Raw genomic sequence first — 21,657 nt, forward strand, 5'->3', positions numbered from 1 at the left:
TATGTGTACAATGATTTATCAGAAAATTACTTTTGTTTGAAGAAAAACTTAAAATCAGCTGCTGCTTGATAACTATTGAAGCTATTAAACACCCCTGAATTCGGTAATGCGATATTGATATCACGTTTTAATTTTAACTCAATACATTTGAATGCGCTAAAGGTCTATGAACTTTAACATCTTAATAGTTGGTAAAATGAACTTAAAGCCTAGGCAAAATGAAATACATCCTAACTACTTTCTACATGCTTGTTACAGAACTTATGGTGTACAATTCACCCATGCATATGTTTAAAAATATATGTATATTTATATATATAAATATTTTGGTGTAATTATAGACATCTCTCCGGTGGCATATGCATAACTTCTCCATGACGCTACTTCTGATTCAATGTGGCATTATATGTAATCCTATACAGCGGTTTACGGCGTCATGATGACAACCCCTCCAGCGGGGCGGGGTGAGCTGTTGTCCTGATAAATATTTCAGGACTTCGCACACAACCCCCGGTTTGCCGGTCTATCATTTTCTTCACTACTTCAATGTATACTCGAAAGTATAATGTTAAAAAAAAAAAAAAAAAAAAATTACAAACATTTCTGTTGTGTTAATGTCTGAGCTCATAAAAATAGTATTATAATAGTATACATAATAATAATATTTAGAATAATTAAAAATACTACATGATTTAAAAGATTAAATATTTCAGAGATCCTTGTAAAGAGTTGTGGAATGTTTTCTCCCGAGGTGGCAACCATTTCCATTCCATGCCTGGATGCGCTGTGCCACGGACCACAGAGGCACATCGTGTCTCTGAAAAATGTGTGGTGATTTTTCAAATGATACAACTAATTTGCCCCTGTGTACAGAACAGAACAGAAGAAAGGACATTTTGTAGTGTTGAACAAAATTCGATTTTGTTCTTAGCATCGGTTCCTGCATCATAGAGGTAGGAAGCACATACCCCCTACGTCGACCTTCTATCTGTTCAGGAGTTCATTCATTTTTTTAAATAAGATTATGTGTTCTGTCATGGATGACTAGACACTAGTCATGGGATGTCCAGCAGAGAGAAGGGCTTGAGTGGACACGCCCTGTGGTCACATTTTTATGTCTTCATCCAGAGTTTACCCCCCCACCGCAAACCTCCTGTCGTCCTCTCACTCTGCCTTTTCCCCGCTTCGCAACGTAGCCATCCTACAGCTTTCCGCCCCTGCGACACCCGTAGCATCGACCACCACGGCATCCGTTTCAGGCCAAACGGAGGAGCAGGTGGGTTACTTAAACCTGGATATGTCTCACCAGGATATGTCTCGCCAGCGACCTCCGGCTTGTCACAATCCTGACATGCGTCGGGAACAGGGACGCCTTGACACCTTTCAGAATTGGCCTCTTGCTACAGTAACTCCAGCCGAGCTTGCCTAAAGTGGTTTCTACTACCTTGGCCAGGGTGACAGAGTGGGTTGCTTCAGTTGTGGAGGCCAGCTTAGCAACTGGGAACCGGGAGATCGGGCAGTATCAGAGCACCAGAGGCATTACCCCAACTGCCACTTCCTTCGAGGTGACCGTGCAGATAATGTACCTTTATCTGGCGGCGGCCTTTCCAATGTATCTAACTCGGCAATGCAACAGTGTGAAGAAAGGTTGCTCACATTTGTCAACTGGCCCTCAAGAATAACTGTTCAACCAGACCAATTGGCTAAGGCTGGTTTTTACTATGTTGGTCGTAATGATGACGTGAAGTGCTTTTGTTGTGATGGTGGACTCAGATGTTGGGAGTCTGGTGATGATCCATGGGTAGAACATGCCAAGTGGTTTCCAAGATGTGAATACCAGTTGCAAGAAAAGGGCCAAGAGTTTGTTCATCAGATTCAAGCAAGATTTCCAAGACTATTTGAGCAGCTATTGACTAATGGAGACAGCAACTTGAGAGAATTTGTTGATCCACCTGTTGTACACCTGGGTCCTGGAGAAGACCGTTCAGAAGATGCAGTGATGATGAACAATCCTGTGGTAAAGTCTGCTTTAGAGATGGGATTTGAGAGTGGCCTGGTGAAGCAAACCGTTCAAAGCAAAATTCTCGCAAGTGGAGAAAATTACAAAACCGTTCAAGAGTTGGTGTCTGATTTACTAAGTGCAGAAGATGAGAAGAGAGAGGAGGAGCGAGAGCTTCTTGCTGAGGAAATGGCATCAGATGGTTTTACTTTTCTTAAGAAACATCATCTTGTCATGTCACAGCAGCTAAAAAGTGTGCAGAGCTTAATGGACCATCTTCTAGAGGAGAACGTCATCTCACAGAATGAGTATGACATTATTCGTAACTGCTCTACAGTCAAGCAGCAGACAGGGCAGCTCATTGAGTTAGTCCTGTCGAAAGGAAATACAGCAGCAGAGGTCTTCCGCAACTGGATCAAGAAGAATGATGTCTGTCTGCTGAGAGAACTGATGCCCCAGACAAATGAAGCTGCATCACCGAGTCAAGATCTTTCAGACTTGCCTATGGAGGAACAGTTAAGAAGACTTCAAGAGGAGCGCACATGCAAAGTTTGCATGGATAAGGAAGTGAACATTGTCTTCATCCCCTGTGGTCACCTAGTTGTGGGCAAAGAATGTGCGCCTTCTCTGCGCAAGTGCCCCATATGTAGAGGAGCGGTCAAAGGCGCTGTCCGTACTTTTCTATCATAAAGTGAAGATATTCATCATCCAAGTAACAACAGTTTTTGGATGTGCAAATTTGTGCAAACTCTAATTGTTTCACATATAACTGTTGATTGTTAGATGATTTATCTAGCAATTGAAATTGACTATAGGTTAAAACATTTTTTTTTTTTATATGTTAAATATTCCTTTCCCTCCTTTCACGTAAAAATACCACGTATCAACTGTAATTCATTAGCTTAACCATGTTGTTTAGTGACCCACACAAAATAACTGTGTAATAATAACAAAATAAGTGTAATAGTTAGACAAGGATGAAGTGAACTCATCTTTCACGTCGATGTTTCGTAGACATAGCAGAAAGATGTTCTAAAATAAATATGATTTGTTTAGTCTTAAACATTCTCATACTATAGAAGGACCGTCATTTAATTCTCTTTATGCCATATTTGTTCATGTTTTTCATACATTCCTATATGAACATGTTTGACCACGCTCTGTGACTATACACTTTTTGCAAAAACTGTACAAAAACAAGATGTAAACAGCGTAATATGTAATATGTAAAATGTCAATTCAAACGCTAAACCTGATCACTATAGTGGCTTTTCTATATTTGTTTTAAATGGCTCATGATGATGCATTTACTTTTAACTTTTAAGTTGACCTCTAGAGTTTAGGTTTTTTTAGTTTACCAAAACATGTCACAGCTGTCTTATAAACACCTCAGGAACTGTGTCAACGTATGTAAAAGTTAAACATGATTATGAGATGATCAATGTAACTCCACAACAACTACATAAATGTCTAAAAGTGAAACTCTACCTGAGTCTCTCCATAAGGCTGCACTCGCTACTGGTTATTTCAGAGATTCTGGATGAGTGAGATTGGCCTGTTTTGTTATTATCGGAGTATCTGAAGCCGCCCTCTTCTGAACGGAGCTCATTTGCATTTAAAGGGACACACACAAAAACCTGGAACCTGTAAAGGGATCTGTGGGTATTTTAAGCTGAAATATATATATACAGTATATATATATATATATATATATATATATATATATATATATATATATATATATATATATATATATATATATATATATATATATATATATATATATATAATATATATATATATATATACAGTGGTTAACGTGGGATTTGGCGGGTGGGGGAACCCTAACATTTTCTGTAGGTGCAACAGGGAAAAATGACTCACCGTGGGACAGCATATTGAGTATTGTGGTATAGCAATACTTTTTGGCTCAAGAGTGTCACTGTGGAACAAAGTATTACAATACTTATTTACTTGATATTTTAATGGTTTCATTTAGGTCCATCTACATCTATACTGATATGATGACGATACTATGGTAAAATTGCTGAACACTAGGGCTGTACTCAACCAAAGAAAATCTTGGTCGACTGAAGTCCTGAAGTTTTCGACAAAAAATCGACTAAAATCGACTAAAAATGACGTTAGAAAAAAACCTGTTAAATTAATTAGCTGCGCACTGTGCGCAGTACTTGGTAGCCTTGTTGTCCGCCTAAATGAATTATAAATAAACATAAAAAACTAGTAGGCTATTTGCAGAATATTAAACCGTTTTTGACCTAATTATTTTGCACTGAAATGAGTCTGACACACGAGTCTGTCGGCTCTGACAGCGTTGCATCACGTGCACCTGCGCAATATCATAGCCTATGATTTCCGAAAATAGTAGGCCTACTATGTTGTCATGTGATATCATCACAAGAACTGTTGAGGAATATGCAACATAATTTAGACAATTCTTTTTGTCATATGTTATAATAAGAAGTTATAACTGTCAGACACTATCATTTTTCAGAGACACGAATAGACTATTAACTTAAAGCTTTTACTCTTAATAAACACAAAAGGCACATCCACTTTAATAAAAAAAAGAATATTTATTAAACAAACCAGATCAAGAGCAGAAACGAAATAAAGTGCATAACTGAAAAATAAAGCATCTTAGGCTCAAAACTAACACAAAGTGGGCACAGCGCAATTGCGCATTAGGCTCCAAATAAAAAAAAAAGAATAATAATAAAGTGCCCAAATCCAATAAATAATACTAGAAATAAATTTGCAGTTTGCACAATAATAAAAGGGAACCATAAAAGTAAAGTAGGCTACAACATGTTATTCAGCCAAATTTTAAACGAAACAAAATAAATAAAGTGCATACAACAACAAGGTAGGTGAACTCAGAACAAAAACAAAAATAAATAAATCAAATGCCCAAATCCACAAGTATTTCAAATAAATGTGCAAAATTATAAAATGTCATTAATGTCCAAAACGAAATAAAGTGCATAACTGAAAAATAAAGCATAGGCTCAAAACTAAAAAAAACAGTGGGCACAGCGCAATTGCGCGTTAGGCTATAAATAAGTGCCCAAATCCAACAATACTTTAATTAAATATGCTAAATTAAAAAATGTATTAATGTTCAAAACGAAATAATGTAAAAACAATGAAATAAAACAAATGGCTACTCACTCACAGAGAGTACACTTCAATCAGATTCCACTCCACACTTTTTTGTGTTGTGTGCGAGAAACACAAGCATATCCACGTTCTTTGGAAGGAGACAGCTTCTTGCTTTATTGACAATAAATCCTGCCTTGGAGAAAATGCGTTCAGAAGGCGTGGATGTTGCAGGGATGCAGTCGCTTTGCAACTCGGGCCAGGCTCGGGTATCTGTCTTGTTTTTTTTCGAGGCAGACAGAGGCTCCTGTCTGCCTCGCTGCCTGCTGTGAGTGTGTTTGCTCTGTGCTGTAAGCTCCGTCTTAGCCTCGTATTTTCCTTGTTTTGAACCATCATCTACTACAATTACTAGTTGTTTATACTACTACTAAATACAGCTTACCCAACATCGCTAGCTTCCGTTACTACTAGCACAGCACGCTAGTAATTCGCTAGCCTGTAAACGCGCGCCACCCGTGTGCGCTCAGCTATTTTTATTAATTTATTTTCTCTCGCGCGCTCGCGCCTTTGAGTTCATAAAAGCTCAGGTGAGTAAGAAACACTCAACAAACACGGTGAGTAATGTCTTGTCCTGTTATTATCATGCGTCGCGTCTGAATACGTTGTTGTTTTTGGAGCTCTATCGATTTGATTTATAATTCTTGATTTTTCTCGCTGCCTGCTGTGAGTGTGTCTGCTTCGGTGCTGTAAGCTCCGTCTTAGCCTCGTATTTCCTTGTTTTGAACCATCATTTACTACAATTTCTAGTTGTTTATATTACTACTAAATACAGCTTACCCAACCCTGACATCGCTAGCTTACGTTACTACTAGCACAACACGCTAGTAATTCGCTAGCCTGTAAACGCGCCACCCGTGTGCGCTCAGCTATTTTTATTTATTTATTTTCTCTCGCGCGCTCGCGCCTTTGAGTTCAGAAAAGCTCAGGTGAGTAAGAAACACTCAACAAACACGGTGAGTAATGTCTTGTCCTGTTATTATCATGCGTTGCGTCTGAATGCGTTGTTGTTTTTGGAGCTCTATCGATTTGATTTATAATTCTTGATTTTTCTCTTTAAACTCGCTTACAACGAACATTTTCTACTTTTCCTCACTGAGAAGCACTAACGTTACTGCTCAAACCTCATTGTTACAACGCGGACTGTTGAGCAGACGCGTCTCAAGCCTATTAGTGATCCAACGCTGCATACTCTTAAAGGTTACGTCCGTGGATCACGGCTGAACGCGTCTTCTCCACACTCACTTATAAACAAAAATTTTTTTTTTCGCCTATCGTGCGTCTACTCTACACCCCTACCACTAAAAAACCTAAAAAAACCTCATAGTTACAACGCGGACTGTTGAGCAGACGCGTCTCAAGCCTATTAGTGATCCAACGCTGCATACTCTTAAAGGTTACGTCCATGGATCACGGCTGAACGCGTCTTCTCCACACTCACTTACAAACAAACTTATAATATAAATTAGTATTAATATTGATAGCATCACTGGTAGCTTCGTTGCTAACTCACTGTCCATCTGTTAAAATGGCGAATATATCAGATGAAAGTAGTCTACCGCTTGGTGCAGGTGAGGACACATTTGAGCTTCACGCACTGCAGTCTGAGCTGGAAGCTGTTGAGAAACAGATCCACAACCTTTTATTGAGACAGGCCGAGCTGAGAGACCGGTGTTTGGCTCTTGAAACATCACGCGCCGATGCACACAAATCAGTGTTTAACGTTACTAACCCGCTGACTCCGACCGCGTCTACTCCGTGCGTTCCTCAGCATCGGTCGAAATCAGCCATGGTCTCGTTCACTCCGGCTCCAACACGCCACCATGAAGCCTGGGTGGTTCCGCAGCGGAAGACGCGAGTCAGGTTTAGACCAAGACTTTCTCCGACCCTCCCGGTTTTCGAGTTATCGACACAAAACCGCTTCTCCCCTCTACGCGAAACAGAACGCGATGCTGTGATCATCGGCGATTCCATCGTTCGGCATGTACACGCTACGTTAGGTAAAAGTAAGGTGCAAAGTCACTGCTTTCCTGGTGCTCGTGTTTCTGAAATCGCTGCTCGCGTTCCCGAGATCCTGAACGGTGACAAGCGCGTCGGAACTGTGGTCCTGCACGCGGGAGTGAACGACATCAGGCTGCGCCAGACGGAGATTCTGAAGAAAGACTTCAGGAATCGGTAACGCTTTAGATTACAGCCCGGAAAGTACTGCGTAATTAAAATGAAAGTACAGTGTAACGTTCGGTAATTACAGTGTACCTATAAAGTACTTACGTGTAAGTATAGGGGAACAATACGTAAAGTCTTGGGAATAAAGGGGTAACAACCAGGAAAATACTGCGTAATTAAAACGAAATTACAGTGTAACTTTCGGTAATTACAGTGTACCTATAAAGTACGCACGTGTAAGTATAGGGGAATAATATGTAAAGTTTTGGGAATAAAGGGGTAACAACCAGGAAAATAACAAATTATTTAGGCAAATTATTTAGACTGTAAGTATTCCATGTAGTTACAGGGTAAGTATGACATTGCGGGCTGTAAATTAAAGTGGTGCTTCTTACCCTCTTGTTTCATGTAGTTACAGGGTAAGTATGACATTGCGGGCTGTAAATTAAAGTGGTGCTTCTTACCCTCTTGTTTCATGTAGTTACAGGGTAAGTATGACATTGCGGGCTGTAAATTAAAGTGGTGCTTCTTACCCTCTTGTTTCAGGTAGTTACAGGGTAAGTATGACATTGCGGGCTGTAAATTAAAGTGGTGCTTCTTACCCTCTTGTTTCATGTAGTTACAGGGTAAGTATGACATTGCGGGCTGTAAATTAAAGTGGTGCTTCTTACCCTCTTGTTTCATGTAGTTACAGGGTAAGTATGACATTGCGGGCTGTAAATTAAAGTGGTGCTTCTTACCCTCTTGTTTCATGTAATTACAGGGTAAGTATGACATTGCGGGTTGTAAATTAAAGTGGTGCTTCTTACCCTCTTGTTTCATGTAGTTACAGGGTAAGTATGACATTGCGGGCTGTAAATTAAAGTGATGCTTCTTACCCCCTTGTTTCATGTAGTTACAGGGTAAGTATGACATTGCGGGCTGTAAATTAAAGTGGTGCTTCTTACCCTCTTGTTTCATGTAGTTACAGGGTAAGTATGACATTGCGGGCTGTAAATTAAAGTGGTGCTTCTTACCCTCTTGTTTCATGTAGTTACAGGGTAAGTGTGACATTGCGGGCTGTATATTAAAGTGGTGCTTCTTACCCTCTTGTTTCATGTAGTTACAGGGTAAGTATGACATTGCGGGCTGTAAATTAAAGTGGTGCTTCTTACCCTCTTGTTTCATGTAGTTACAGGGTAAGTATGACATTGCGGGTTGTAAATTAAAGTGGTGCTTCTTACCCTCTTGTTTCATGTAGTTACAGGGTAAGTATGACATTGCGGGTTGTAAATTAAAGTGGTGTTTCTTACCCTCTTGTTTCATGTAGTTACAGGGTAAGTATGACATTGCGGGCTGTAAATTAAAGTGGTGCTTCTTACCCTCTTGTTTCATGTAGTTACAGGGTAAGTATGACATTGCGGGCTGTAAATTAAAGTGATGCTTCTTACCCCCTTGTTTCATGTAGTTACAGGGTAAGTATGACATTGCGGGCTGTAAATTAAAGTGGTGCTTCTTACCCTCTTGTTTCATGTAGTTACAGGGTAAGTATGACATTGCGGGCTGTAAATTAAAGTGGTGCTTCTTACCCTCTTGTTTCATGTAGTTACAGGGTAAGTATGACATTGCGGGTTGTAAATTAAAGTGGTGCTTCTTACCCTCTTGTTTCATGTAGTTACAGGGTAAGTATGACATTGCGGGTTGTAAATTAAAGTGGTGTTTCTTACCCTCTTGTTTCATGTAGTTACAGGGTAAGTATGACATTGCGGGCTGTAAATTAAAGTGGTGCTTCTTACCCTCTTGTTTCATGTAGTTACAGGGCAAGTATGACATTGCGGGTTGTAAATTAAAGTGGTGTTTCTTACCCTCTTGTTTCATGTAGTTACAGGGTAAGTATGACATTGCGGGCTGTAAATTAAAGTGGTGTTTCTTACCCTCTTGTTTCATGTAGTTACAGGGTAAGTATGACATTGCGGGTTGTAAATTAAAGTGGTGTTTCTTACCCTCTTGTTTCATGTAGTTACGGGGTAAGTATGACATTGCGGGCTGTAAATTAAAGTGATGCTTCTTACCCCCTTGTTTCATGTAGTTACAGGGTAAGTACAATAAAAACACATGTACACACACACAATCTGATATCACTCGGAAAACTTTATTTAAAAAAAAAAACTTATTTAAAAACGGATTTACTTTCGCTTGCTTGGTTTCCTCCTCCTCTTGTTCCTCTTCTTTTTCTTTCTTTCCACTGATGAATCTTAAGAAGGAATCCCATGACATGTCTCTTGCTATTCTGTATTATGTGTTAAAAGAAAATAGCCTACAGTAGGCTACAGAAATGTCCTCACCATTTACTCATCTTTTACCCTGATGTCATCCGAGATGTATACAAATTTCCTTCTTCAGATTAACACAAACAATAAAAATAAATAATCTCTGTAAATGCATATAATGCAAGCTCATGTGTTCCTAAAAGTTGACAACAGCACGAACAACAATAACTACAGTAATCCATACGACCCCAATGGATGAATCAATGTCTTCTGAAGTGAAACGATAAACGTTTTTAAGAAAAATACCAAATATTTAAAAAATTTAAACTGTAGACTATCGCTTCCGACCAACTGTCACCTGCGCGTTCATGAGAGGGTTGAGTAAGTTTACGCTTGAAAATTTTAAGCTTGACGTAAGCGCACCGAAAAACCGAATGCCGATTTTTTTTTTTTTTTTTATGTTTTCATTATTGCTTACAACAAAATACAAACAATAACAGATAATACTAATGAAAAACAAACCATGCAGAAGAACAGAGACACCAGTTCTCGCGCGAGTTTCACATCAAACTCCCGCGAGGATGCATTGGACGCTTAAAGCTTCAGCAAACGCGAAGCCATTCAAGCCGACTCTCATGCACTCGCTGGTGACAGTTGGTCGGTAGCGAAAAGATGAGTAAATTATGAGAACATTTCTGGGTGTACTGTATTTTCTTTTAATACATAATACAGAATAGAAAAATACTCCTTCTTATGATTAGGCAAATCAGTGGAACGATAGAAAAAGAAGAGGAGGACTAAGAGGAGGAGGAAGCCATGCAAGAGAAACAAAACAGGACAAAACATGCTACTTTCTATCAGGACTTTAGTATTTGAAATGAAAAGTTGATTTAAAAAAATGTTGTAAATCTGTTTTGAAATAAGTTGTTTTTCAAATAAAGGTTTTCCAAGTGATGTCAGATTGTGTGTGTACATGTGTTTTTATTGTACTTACCCTGTAACTACATGAAACAAGAGGGTAAGAAGCACCACTTTAATTTACAGCCCGCAAAGTCATACTTACCCTGTAACTACATGAAACAAGAGGGTAAGAAGCACCACTTTAATTTACAGCCCGCAATGTCATACTTACCCCGTAACTACATGAAACAAGAGGGTAAGAAACACCACTTTAATTTACAACCCGCAATGTCATACTTACCCTGTAACTACATGAAACAAGAGGGTAAGAAGCACCACTTTAATTTACAGCCCGCAATGTCATACTTACCCTGTAACTACATGAAACAAGAGGGTAAGAAACACCACTTTAATTTACAGCCCGCAATGTCATACTTACCCTGTAACTACATGAAATACTTACAGTCTAAATCATTTGCCTAAATAATTTGTTATTTTCCTGGTTGTTACCCCTTTATTCCCAAAACTTTACATATTATTCCCCTATACTTACACTTATGTACTTTATAGGTACACTGTAATTACCAAAAGTTACACTGTAATTTCGTTTTAATTCCGCAGTATTTTCCTGGTTGTTACACCTTAATTCCCAAAACTTTACATATTATTCCCCTATACTTACACTTATGTACTTTATAGGTACACTGTAATTACCAAAAGTTACACTGTAATTTCGTTTTAATTCCGCAGTATTTTCCTGGTTGTTACACCTTAATTCCCAAGACTTTACGTATTGTTCCCCTATACTTACACGTAAGTACTTTATAGGTACACTGTAATTACCGAAAGTTGCACTGTACTTTCAATTTAATTACGTAGTACTTTCCGGGCTGTAATCTTCTATTCAAATCAATGACTACGTTTACATGCTGACAAATATCGGGTTATGGTCGGGTTAAGGTCACTATTTGGGTTTCTGAAACATTCGGAATAACCCGTTTAAATGCGTGAGTAGAGAGAGTTACTCCTGTATACATGGAATTTGTAATCAATTGGCAATATCCCGATGTAAACGGCGACGCACGGTTAGCGGCTGGACGTACGGACAACGTTAAGACGCAATGTGCGTCATTTCCGATTCTTCTTCCTGTATCCAAAGGCAACAACAACAACAGCAGCACGCGGATAATGAATAGTTCGGGGCAGACAGCGATCGCCTTTGTTTACCTCTACTTCTTGTTTACTTCCGGTATACTGCACGCGGGTTTCTGTATGCGCCGTCTCTACTCAAAAGACCAAGATTCCTTGCGAATAGAACATGCGCAGAACACAAATCAATGTTCCTTTTGATGGGGATATGCCGATACGCGTTTACATGACCAAATATTCGGGTTAGAAAAGGGGTACCCCAGGGGTCATATCCGGGTTTTTAAAAACCGGGATATGAGCATATCCGGGTTTTTGCCGGTGTTTACATGGCCGTGCGCGACCGGGTTATTGCTAATATCCCGGTTTTGAACGGGTTATTGGCTGCATGTAAACGTAGTCAATCTTTTATGATCCATTAAACAAAGTTAAATCTATGTCCATATTGTCCACTCTTCTCAAGATGCTTAAAGCCAATGGTCTCCACACAAGAGAATAAGGTCCCATTAAAAGTTTCTGTACATATTGGAGATGGAAAGTGGCTCTTCTGCTTGCGAGATTAACCAGACCTTGACCTCCTTCTTCTTCTTCTTCTGCTTTGAGGAGTCCAATGATACTTGTCCCAAAAAAAGTTCACCAGTTCTCTTTGAATATTTACAAGGAGTCCATTTTGAGGGTCCACACAAGCAAGTTTATGCCATAATGAAGATGCCACAAGATTATTAATTATAAGAATACGTCCTCTATATAAGATATCTGAGGGAGCAACCATTTCCATTTTTTCAATCGACCTTTTATTTTCTCAATCAGACCTTCCCAATTTTTCCTGATGAAATTTTCATTTCCTAGATAGACACCAAGGTATTTTAAACCTCCTCTTTTCCAAATCAATCCTCCAGGTAAAGTAGGAAGATCTCCACTCCAATTTCCCACTAGTAGAGCTTCGCTTTTCCTCCAATTGACTTTAGCAGAGGAAACACATTTAAAATCATTCACAATTTTTTCTAACTTAATAACATCCTCCTTTCCATTTACAAAAACAATAACATCATCAGCATAGGCGGACAGATGTAAAGAACTATTACAACCAGGGAAAATCAGACCTTTTAAATGAGCTCGTAACTTTTGAAGTAAAGGTTCGATAGCAAGGGAATACAACATACCAGACATAGCACATCCCTGCCTAACTCCCCTCTCAACTTTAAACGGAGCACACAAACCACCATTAATCTTAAGAACACTCTCAATGTTACAATACACAGCCTTAATCATAGATATACAAGAATGGCTAAAACCAAAAGCCTCCAAAGTGTTTCATAAAAACAAATGTTCAACTCTGTCGAAGGCTTTCTCTTGATCAAGAGAAATGAGACCAGAGTTAATTCCCAGGAGTTTAGAAGCATCCAAAACATCTCTAATTAAAGCAATATTATCAAAAATAGACCTGTTGGGAATACAGTAAGACTGGTCTGAATGTATCAATTTGCTTAAAACTTTACTAAGTCTTGTAGCCAAACTTTTAGATAAAATGTTGTATTCTGAACATAAGAGCGAAACAGGGCGCCAGTTTCCGATACACTGAAGATCACCTTTTTTAGGTAACAGTGTGATGACTGCTCTTCTGCAGCTTAGAGGCAATAGCCCTCTTTCCAGACTGTCATTAAGAACTGTCAGCAGATCTTCTCCTATGACGGGCCATAGAGCCTTGTAAAACTCAACAGGTAGCCCGTCAATCCCTGGAGATTTACCATTTTCCATGCTCATCATGGCAGCATAAAGCTCTTGTAATGACAACATCTGTTGAAGTTCATTGTTAGACTCTTCGTCCACCTTTGGCAGTCCTTCAAGGAAACTCTCAGCATCTGCACCCCATTCCCTCAGTTCAGATTTATAAAGGTCTGAAAAAAACTCTACAGCACAGCTACGTATGTCAGCAGGCTCCGTTAGCTCTTGTCCTGTAGCTGAGCGTAAAGTATATGCATCATTTTACTTCTTTTTTTAAAAAAAATTTTTTGAGGGAATGTCCATTTGTGTCACAGTTTGAACCCGTGAACGGACTAAAGCTCCCTGTGCCTTAACTCCCAACAGGTCTACCAGAATTGCTTTTTTTTTTTCTTTAAACCATCAATGTGTTTTCTATTTTTTTTAGATGCTAATAAATCCTGCAAAACAATCATTTCTGTTTCTAAAGTCTTCATTGATTGGGCTATGTCACGAGTAACATTCACAGTGTACTTTTGACAAAAATCCTTAATAAGAACTTTACCGCAGTCCCACCATTGAAATAAAGAAGCATACAAATATTTTTGCTGCGTAAAAGTTTCCCCCCAAAAATTAAAACTATCCATAAATTTGTTATCATTTAACAATGAAGTATTAAAGATCCAGGATGCACTCTTATTCTTCACACACTTCATTGAAACACTGCACAGAACTAAACTCTGATCAGAAAACCCCACTGGAATAATTTTACAAAATTTAAAAAGATTACTTTGATGTTGAACACTATCAAGTCGTGCCAAGGAGATAGTATGCTCAAATAACTCTTTCTAATCCCTTTGTAGGTGCATATAAATTCAAAAGCACCATAGTGATTTTCTCAAATTTCACTTTAACCTTTAAAAAACGACCACTTATTACTTCCTCAACTTCACAAGACAGAGGTAAAAAATGTTTTGAAAACAAAACGGCAACACCTCCACTAATAGAGGATTTGTGACTAAGGACAATCTGTCCGTCCCATTCTCTTCTCCAATTGGTCTCATTTTTAAAATCACTGTGCGTTTCTTGTAAAAACAGAATATCTGTTTGCTTTTGTCTAATAAACTCAAATAACATCATTCTTTTAAGACCATCTCTGGCACCATTTAAGTTTAAAGATCCGATTTTAAAATTTGTCATTTTTGTTTTAGAGACCAGGACAAAAAAAATGAGAAGAGCTGCCAAAAAAACAATTTTTGGCAGAATTTTAGAAGTTGACAGCCTCATCATCTTTAGAATTTAAATTTTTTTAAAGTTTGTTCACAATTTTTCTAAGACGGTAAATCTCCACATCTTGAAAGGCTCCCTCTTTCATTAAATACCTTACATCATTGATTAATTGTTTGCAATCAGGGAAAAAGTCTTCAATTTGCACTCCTTTCAATCCCTTTGTTTCTTGCAGAAATTTACTAATATCATCAGCTTTATACAAACAAACCAAGTTTTCACTTTGAGAACTTATGGACAGATTTGAACCCTGAGACACGTTTGAATCAGAGGAATCCCTATCACCGTCTGAACCCACATTCTCATTACCAACCTCATCTTTCTTTACTTGTTTAAAAGCTTTTCCACAGCTTTTTTTCTTTCTTTTGACTGGGATCTTGAAAACAGATTTAACTTCCTTTTCAAAATCAACATCGTCTTCCACATCCATTTCATCAGCCTCTGTTACACAAACGTTTTCAAAATGTTCAGCCTGCTCATCAGACATCGAGGGAACATCACTTTTACTAGGCTCGGTAACAATCTCAAGTGTATCAGGGTTATTCTCGACAGCCACAACTGTGATCGGCTCAGGCTCAGTCTCACCGGCTTCAACTACAGACACACCGGCAGTGTCGGTGTCACTCGCGATCTCAACCAGAGGAACAACAGAAAACCCCGACCCCGTGCTTGTGCTCGCACCCGCACTGTCCTTTTTACTAGGACAATCACAAACTAGATGTCCGATCCTACCACAACTAAAACATTTAATTGTAGTGTCAGATGTTGCAAACACTGTATAATCGAACCCATCAATTTTGAACTTATAAACCAGATCGGTCTCATCAATTCCACTTTTCAGAAACATGAAAACTTGTCTTCTGAATGAGACTAGATGTTTCACTAATGGTGACTTGCACCCAAGAGGGATTTTCTTTATAGGGGACACCAGTTTTCCATATCGAGATAACTCTTGCACCAGTATTTCATCTTTAATAAACGGAAGTACATTAGACAGTATGATCTTTTTTGACGAGGTACTCAAACGTAAAACGGTCACGGGTGCACCATTCAACACAACGCCGCTTTGGACAACCTCATTTGCCTTTTCAACCGTTTAAAAAAAACAAACAATTGCACTGTTCATTCGCGATGTCGAGACTATATGATCATGTCCCACAATCTCTCCCACCGCTAAACAACACTGCTCCACATTAATTCTAGACTCAACCTTCACTCCATGGCGGCGGGTTAAGTCTTTAAAACTCATTGTGTTTTGATTCGTCATGCCTCCCAGCACAACGCTGGTTGCAGACGTAAACACCTTCAAATTGTAATTGCACAAACAAGTTCAACACATAAAAAACAAACATACACAAAAAAAGATAGAAGATAGAAAAGTTTTTTAGCACATGGCCACAACACACACTCACCCTCACCACGCTCCGTTCACTCCCAGCATGCACTCCGAGAGAGAGAAAGAGAGAGAGAGAGCAGCAGAAAACTGAATGCATGTTTGATCTGTTTTAACTGAAAGCAACTTGCACTAAAATGTCTTAAATATGTCAGTGCCATTGTTCTGGAGATGCACACCAGTAATGTGTTTTTTTTTTTCTAAGGCACGTTTATAAAAGTTACTTAAACGCCCTATCTGAACTTAGGCCTAATCCTGGCTTAATCTAAGCCCTGTCTGTGAAACCAGGCTTTAAACACTTAAAACAGACTCAATTACTAGATCCTGTAGTTTATGGAAAAACTCTTAAAGTAATATTACAGTGTTTTCATGTCAGAGCTTCATCATCAGAGAGTTTGAGCTGAAAGTCGACTCACATGCAGCAGTTTTCAGCATCAGCATCAGTCCAAAGATGAGCATCATTTCTAGAGTCCAGAAGAGCCAGTAATCCAGCAGAAGAGAGAAGATGTTTCTTCAGTCACACGATCACTAGAAGAGCCGCTGACACTCGTCTGTGCTCACCGTATATAAAGACTATTGCACACTTTCTGAGAGAAAAGGAAGTTCACATCATTTACTGGAAAACTTGGTTGAAGGTCTTGCACAAGGACACAAAATATAACATGTAAGTTTCATCACTGAGCATCGACCGCAAGTAAAATGTCTTTGATGATGAGTAGATGAACAAACGTACTCGGTTACCTAATGTAACCTCGGTTCTCTCTAGAAGAGGGAACGAGTATTGCGTAAGTTGCTTACGCTACGGGTAAAGTTGTCTTTTCTCGAGATCTGAAGCCAAAAAATTATCCTTAATTTTGTATTTATTGTCAACGCAGTGTGGCAGCCAGCAGACCATAGCAGGCTGTATAAGCGTGCTCATTGGCTGTCCTGCGGCAACTGCAGCAGCCTACCAGTGAGCCCTGCGTGACGTCACGCCTAATGAGGGCGCTTCCCGCCCTCCACGCGCCTCAGCCCGCCAGAATGGGTGTGGCTAGCATGTATAAAAGAGGGGCTCACAGGCTGAAATTCTGGTTTTCATAGACTGAAGCGAATAAGCTCGTGGCGCTACACGGCAGGTTACGCAATACTCGTTCCCTCTTCTAGAGAGAACCGAGGTTACGTTAGGTAACCGAGTACGTTCTCTTACGAGAGGTACTCTCGTATTGCGTAAGTTGCTTACGCTACGGGAACCCCTTGTCAACGCCGTGCGCTCCGAGCATCCACTGCATGAGTCCCAGGGGAGCTAATTTTTTAGAACTGTGTGTGTGTGTGTGTGTGTGCGCACGCGTGCGCAAAAAAGCTTAGAAATTATAATAAATTATTTATTTATTTAATTAATTTTTGAAAATGTACAAATGTAGTTCTCTTACGAGAGGTTCTCTCATATTGCGTAAGTTAGCTTACGCTACGGGTAAAGTCATCTTTTCTCGAGATATGAAGCCAAAAATTAACCTTAATTTTTATATATTGTCAACGCAGTGCAGCAGCTAGCAGACCTAGAGCAGGCTATCTAGCGTGCTCATTGGCTGCCCCGCGGCAACTGCATAAGCCTACCAGTGAGCCTGGCGTGACGTCACGCCCAATGAGGGCGCGCACGCCATCACGTGTCACAGCCCGCCAGAATGGGGGGGGGCTAGCGTATAAAGGGAAGGCTCGGAGGCTGATTCTCTGATTTTCGTCTCTTCAGCGAAGCTCTCTGCTTTGCTGGATCTCTGAGAGAAGCCGCCGCTGTCGAAGCAAGCGACAGAGCAAGCAGAGGACAGCGCCTGAGGAAGCCGGACGATTCTTCGCCGCCTTCAGCCATCCGTGCCTGGTACGCTATCCGGCGTCATATCTTTTACTGCTGTGTGTGTGTTCGCCGCTGCGACACATACTCTCGCTTCTAAAAGAGAAATTTCCTATGAGGCGTTGTTTCAAATGCCTCGCACCACTCCCCGCTCTCTCTCTCCCTCTGTTCGAGCCGTGCAACTGCGCCGTTCACAAGGGATTGCAGCAGCGTACGGTCACGGGGCTAGTTCTTTACGTTACAAGAAAGCTACCCCGCCCCCCGCTCCCGGCGAAAGGAGAAAAGAGTGTTTTAGCCCCGCCGAGGCTGGACTAACCTCCATTCCACACATATTTCTCAGTCCCCTCCTAAGTTCAGGCTACTGAAAATATCAATACTGCAGTAAACGAGCCTGTTACACAGTACACGCACGCCTGCAAAACATGATGACACTCTCTGGCTACTTGCCCCTCTTCCCGCGCTCTCTCCCTCTGTTCGAGCCGCGCAGACCGCGCCGCTCACAAGGGATCGCAGAAGCGGACAGTCACGGGGCTAGTTTTTCTTTACGTTACAAGAAGCTACCGCCCCCCGCGCCCATCACTCACCGGCGAAAGGAGAAACGAGAGTGTGTTAGTCCCGCCGAGGCTGACTGACCGCCATTGCTCACATATTTCTCAGTCCCCTCCCACGTTCAGGCGACTGGTAATATCAATACTGCAGTAAACGAGCCTGTTACAGTACACGCACGCCTGCAAAACATGATGACGCTCTCTGGCTACTCGCCCCGCTTCCCGCGCTCTCTCCCTTTGCTTGTGCCGCGCAAACTGCGCCGTTCTCAAGGGATGTCAGAGCGGACGGTCACGAGCAATGTTCAGCACCCCGCGTGCCTCACTCACCGGCGAAAGGAGGAGAGAGAGTGTTTGTAGCCCCGCTGAGGCCGGGCCAACCTCCAATTCTCACTCAATTTTAAGAGTGTGTTAAATATATTAATAATATTGTTTTGAATTAAGTAATATTTTGGTTTCTTGAAACAGATCAGTTTGATTATCCGTTCTCAAATATTTTTATAGAAATTGCACAAATATATTAAGTGTATTATAAATAAATAATTGGTTCGTCATATACTAAATTCTTTTAGTGAAAAAAACTTAAATATAACTGTACATTTTAGATAAAATTAACTGTTGGATTTTTAGTCAATTATTTTGGTATGTTTAACTCAAACAAACAAGTAAACGATATTCAGAGATTTTATTAAGTTAATAAGGTTAAATATTACTGTAATATTTACTAAGCCACAGAATAATTTTTTAGAGTGTAGGCACACAAGGTGTAGTTCTGTCAGGACCACTATCGACAAGTACGATTGACAGTTAGCATACAGTTTGGATTAGCGGTATGGTTCTGTTCTGGGCAAGAACTCCCTGCTCATCCTGACTGACGAGTGGAGCTGGGGTGGGAGGAGGGTAATCAGCTCCTGAGAAACGCGATAGCTGCTTATAATACTGAAGGAGCTTATATATGAATACTGTGATACGCGTCGTATTCCTATGTAGACGTGGATCAGCTGAGAGTCACTGATGAGAGCTTGACTAACGTGACCTGCCAGAACTGACGCTACGCTTGATCTTCAGTAGATCCGCCGACACATGTGGTGGAGGATGGAAGGCCTGGAGGACAATAGACCGTCTGGCAATATCTGTATTGTGTGTGTGACTGTGTGTGATTTGTATTCTTTTTATATACTATCTGCTGCACAACAAATTGCTCCATTGGGGGACAATAAAGTAACTTGACTTGACTAGACCGTGACACATGAGTCTAGGGTGGAGAAAGGCTTTAGCTCTCTCAGGAGCGAACTCCAAACAGTAATAGCCAGCAAAAAAGCCACCTTTAGAGTAATGAACTTACTGGTGTCTCGCCAGAGATGGCAAAAGTACCCACTTCCCGTACTCAAGTAGAAGTACAGATACTTGTGTTAAAAAATACTCTGGTAAAAGTAGAAGTACTGATTTAACTTCTTTACTCAAATAAAAGTAGCAAAGTACAGGCTTGGACATTTACTTAAAGTATAAAAGTAAAAGTAGCCTTGCGAATGACAACCATTTTTTTATGCTAAGCTACCTGGACCACACTAATGTTACAGTGCAAGTTGGGAAACCTAAGTGGATATGGAAAAAAGGTTCTTTATATGCCATTGCCTACATTTTAAATGGATGTGTGCCAATAGGCCTAAAACATCACATAGCCTATATGATTATTGTGACAGAGACTGGGACTCCAGATTAATAAGATTCTGACTGAGTAGCAAGATATGAATTAAATTGTGAATTAAATTGTGATTCTGTGAGAATTCACAGGTCCAGTTTCTCTTTTTGAATCTTCCCCTCAACATTTAAAGGAATCTACATGTAGGCTATGTAATGATTTTTCCGCGAATGAATGCCGCCGAATCTGTTGAGTCGTCCTGTAGTGATGGGTCAAGTGCAACGTATATTCCCATCCAATTGATCGTTCGCAAAGACCGTTTGCTAACGGTCCCAAAACATTCCCTTCCGTTCCCTTTAGTTACTGTTGCTCTGTCCGACAAGCGACGCCGCTCTCACGCCACACCATGTTCTCATGCAGTGAAAAACACATCGCGGAGCAGAGAGGACACTGACAACACACTGACAAGACAGGACAGACCAGGTTATTTTTTATATGAAACAAATTCTCACCTTTCAAATTTAGTCATTTTTTAAAGAAATTTAAACAATAAATACCGTTTTGTGACTCTTTAATGTGTCGTGACAGATCGCTGTAGAGCCTCAGTTAAAGCTGCTCGTAAACCGATCATCTCTTCCTTCTAGTTAATTCATAGCATCAAATAAACATGAATGAACATAAGAAGGAATGTTATTTTTACGCGAAAAGACGTCGGTACACTTCGTTTTTTAAAGTTTAAATCCTCAAATGTTAATCTACTAACTCTCCTGACTGCTTTGTCGGACAAAATGGCAGATTATGATTGGTCAGATCGCCTGTCGATCAAACTCCCTGCGAAGAGTTGATGACGCGAAAAATAATAACGGTAACTCCACTGAAATTATTTGAAACTAAAGTAACGAGCCAATTTTGTAAAATGTAAGGAGTAGAAAGTACCGATATTCGTGTTAAAATTTAAGGAGTAAAAGTAAAAAGTCGGCACAAAAATAAATAGTAAAGTAAAGTACAAATATCTGAAAAATCTACTTGAGTACAGTAACGAAGTATTTGTACATCGTTACTTCCCATCTCTGTGTCTCGCCAATGGTCCCTCGCTTAACGGTGTGTGGAAGGCAGCTATGGCCGCCACGTAGATCTTAAGTGTGGACGGGGAAAGACCTGCTGAATCATGTTGACAAACTTGCATAAATGAAACAAATTTATGCAATATCTCAAACCTTTAACCCACGGGGGAAAATCAACTCACAACAACAGTTTAACAACAACGTTCCTGAATGGTTAGTGGAGACATTATGTAGTTGTTGTGGAGTTACATTGATCATCTCATCATCATGTTTAACTTCTCCACAAGTGTCCACAGTTCCTGAGGTGTTTATAAGACAGCGGTGACATGTTTTGGTCAGTAGTGTTCAGTGCTCGTCTGTGCTCAACCACACAACAGTTTCATGCTTTGCTGGATCTTCTGCCATTGCGTTAGAACTGGTCTCTGTTGTCGCTTGCGAAAACAAAATGGCGGCGCCGTGTGTGTAAACGTGCAGATTAAGGGCCGGTAATATTATAATAAGATCCTCTTCATACATCAGAAGGGGAGTGAAGTCTCATTGGATTATTTTTTTACATACTTGTA

The 21,657-nt window shown here is 40.1% G+C and overlaps 2 protein-coding genes, 1 long non-coding RNA gene and 1 pseudogene across 4 annotated transcripts in view; 3 read left to right on the forward strand and 1 right to left on the reverse strand.

The window, feature by feature from the left end:
- LOC309504114 (uncharacterized protein) overlaps positions 1–21,657 on the forward strand; it is a 600,323-nt gene that overhangs the window by 454,639 nt on the left and 124,027 nt on the right. The window lies entirely within an intron of this gene.
- LOC309505276 (putative inhibitor of apoptosis) lies at positions 1,063–2,689 on the forward strand (annotated as a pseudogene). Its single transcript has one exon. The product of its transcript is annotated as a putative inhibitor of apoptosis (transcript).
- Positions 8,143–10,947, forward strand: LOC309504831. Its single transcript, XR_014208190.1, has 2 exons — positions 8,143–8,923; positions 9,072–10,947. It is a non-coding gene; the product is annotated as an uncharacterized lncRNA (long non-coding RNA).
- Positions 19,748–21,657, reverse strand: part of LOC309504146 (uncharacterized protein) — a 22,059-nt gene continuing 20,149 nt past the window's right edge. The window contains exon 4 of the mRNA XM_082177188.1: positions 19,748–21,657. This exon is cut by the window's right edge and continues 546 nt beyond it. The gene's annotated coding sequence lies outside the window, so the exon portion shown is untranslated.

Source organism: Leuciscus leuciscus (genome assembly GCF_965113295.1).
Source record: "Leuciscus leuciscus genome assembly, chromosome: 8".
Classification (NCBI taxonomy): Eukaryota; Metazoa; Chordata; class Actinopteri; order Cypriniformes; family Leuciscidae; genus Leuciscus; species Leuciscus leuciscus.